Genomic DNA, 3,053 nt, shown 5'->3' with positions numbered 1-3,053 from the left:
TGAGCTAATAAAGGACTGCATCGCCTCTTGAGCCGCCAGGAGCTATTCAGGATGTGCTTCTCCCAAATGGAATTTAGCACATACACTGGGCCTAATAACTCTTCTTGAGAGAGAGACATTCAACGAGCTCTTCAAAGAGTCAGATCTGTGTTTTTAGGTCTTATTAAAATGCTGCTTTGATTCAAATCTAAGTCTCGGGGAAATGGCAAAGTTGGACTCTGTAAGAAGAGGAAAACAAATATAATCGAGGAAAAAAGGACCACCATACTTGCTTATTTTTGTTGTTGTCATGTAGGGTTTTTCCGGGCTTTATTAAGTGACTCTGAAAGGTAAAGACTGTACTGCTGCATCTGTCATCATCTTTTACATTGAACTAAGGATGAACCAACATGGCCTTTGGACCCCCCACACACTGGTGGACACTCTAAGATTACAAAGACATTTCAGTGGGGTTGGGAAGGCAAGAGATTTTGGCCAGGCCTCATAATGCATTTAAACAATTACTGGGGCCCTGGCAAGGGTATGTAGCCTCTGACATAGAGAAGGCTTTACCCACTTGGTCAAGGCTGGGTTTGGCTTTGCTTAATTACTTGTGCAATGTCTCAGACAGCCTTATAACAACTTTCTCTGCTACAAACTATGGCTGTTTTAAAATATAAAATAACTTTGTACACATAGGAACAAAGTGAAATACTGATTATACAGCTTGTCATACTGGTAGTTGGCCATAGTCTCTAGCTGGGATGATAATGTCTTTCCTGTGGTAGTCTATATCACACTGGAATGATTGGGTATCACATGAAAAATACCTAATAGCTTTAGAAGACAGATCCAGAAGCCACACTTAAAGATATCTTAGTAAAAGCCATCTTTGTGGAAAATAGACATTATGAACCCCCTTGTTTAGACTGCCTTCCCCTTCTAGACAAAGGCAATTGTTCCTCTCAGCATGCTCCATTAAGACACCATGTATTTTTTTTTTATTTTTATGTGGTGGGGGTAGACTAGTTTCTTCAAATGAGTAATTAAAATCAATTTGCTCTTTCAAATTACCCTTCTAGGTGCATGAACTTTGCTACCAGGGAGAAAGCAATGAACGTCAAGATCCTGCAAGGAACTAGGTGTGAAGGTTGATAGAACTATAAGGAGCAAGTTACACCTGTGTGTAGTTCACTCAACATTCCCTGCTTGTACTAATGATACCATTGTCACCAATGACTTCCTCACTGTACATGGGATTTGTTATAACACTGCTGCTGGGCTCACGTCAAATGACCTTTATGACTTTTTTTAAAATAGTGACCAACTAAAGCCATTAACACTTAGAAGAAAAACCTTATAATTAATGTTCTTTGTATAGTGGTAATAGACAAGGTTGATGCAACACTGAGAGGGCATCCATAAAACACATATGCCCTTTTTGACAGCATTGGGTGGCTCTCATTGTTGCATGCTCTGCTACGTGGTGTAAACAATTGTCTCTTCCAGTTAGCCCTACACCATGATAGCCAAATTACTTCTGGCGAGCCATTGAGCAATATGTATGGTACCTTCAATATACAGCCATAAAGGCTAGCTGTTAACCACTAGTACTCACTAATGTTCAATAATGACACATCAACAGGCCCCCTCTCTCGCTCTCGCACAGGGTGTCTGAAGGGCAGGTGCTGCCTTACTCTGGGACATTAATCACAGGGCAAGAGACATACTTCCCTAGAAACAGTATAAAGCAGTGGAATTGGTGAGGAACCACTCTTGAGAGGAACGGCCATCTTGCCATGTTAAAGGAGGGAAGAAAAGGTGGGGAAATGTATTTGAGGTTACAGACAAAATTTAAATTAAGTCATGTATTTGGTCTCCTTGCTACTTTGTTGGCAGTGAAAGAAACCTGACTAGGTTCCGAAAGTGCATTCATATACACACATATTCCTAAAGTGAATGCAATACATTTGTATGCACACCCATTTTTTTTTTATGTATAATCACTGACATATAAATAGGCAGTAGCTAGGGTTGCCAGGCATCCGGTTTTTGACGGGAACACCTGGTCGAAAAGGGAACCTGGTGGCTCGAATAAGCAGAGCTGGCCCCTAAAAATCCAATTGGCTGCAGAGCCAGCGGGGCAGGCAGCCTCCATGCCAGCTCTGCGCGGCTCCCGGAAAGTGGCTGGCATGTCCCTCTGGCTCCTAGGCGGAGGGGCAGCCAGTGGTTCCGTATGCTGCCCACCCACAGGGGCTGCCCCAAGCACCAGTTCCCACAAACAAACTGTGGCCAATGGGAACTGCAGAGGCGGTGCCTGCAGGAGGAGACCTGGCCGCACCTCCACCTTGGAGCCAGAGAGCCATGTTGCTGCTTCCCGGGAGCCACCTGAGGTCAACGCCACCCAGAGTCCGCACCCCGAACTGCCCTACACACACACCCCGCCACACCCAGCTCAGGATCCCCTCCCGCACCCAAACTTCCTCCTGGAGCCTACTCCCCTCCCACAACTCAACCCTCTTCCCAGCCCTGAGCCTCTTCCTATACTCTGAACCCCTTGGCCCCAGTCCGGAGCCCTCTTCTGCACCTCAAACCCTTGATCCCTGGCCCCCACCCCCAGAGCCCTCACGCCCTGGCCAGAGCACCCTCCCAAATCCTGACCCCCCCACCTGAAGCCCTCACTCCCCCCAACCCAGAGCATGTATCCCTTCCTGCACCCCCCCCCCGACTCCCTGCCTCACTCCTGTGCCCTCTCCCACATGCTGAATCTCTCAGTCACAGCCCCAGCCCAGAGCCCTCACCGTCTCCTGCACCCCCAAGCCCCTGCCCCAGCCTGGATCCACCTCGAACCCGTCATCTCTGACCCCATGCCAGAGCCCTCACCCCCTCCTGCACCCCAGTCTGGGGCCCCCTCCTGCATCCCCAAACCTCTCATCCCCCACACCCTCCCTGTCAGAGCCTGCACCCTAACTCCCCTGCCCCAGTCCAGTGAAAACAAGTGAGTGAGTGATGGTGGTGGACAGTGAGTGACCCATTTGGCAGCACAAATGGCTTCCCCCCGCCAAGCTAATACA

The sequence above is a fragment of the Chrysemys picta genome, chromosome 9 (assembly GCF_011386835.1).
Source record: "Chrysemys picta bellii isolate R12L10 chromosome 9, ASM1138683v2, whole genome shotgun sequence".
Taxonomy (NCBI): Eukaryota; Metazoa; Chordata; order Testudines; family Emydidae; genus Chrysemys; species Chrysemys picta.
The sequence above is the reverse complement of the archived record's forward strand: the minus strand, read 5'-3'. Positions refer to the sequence as shown.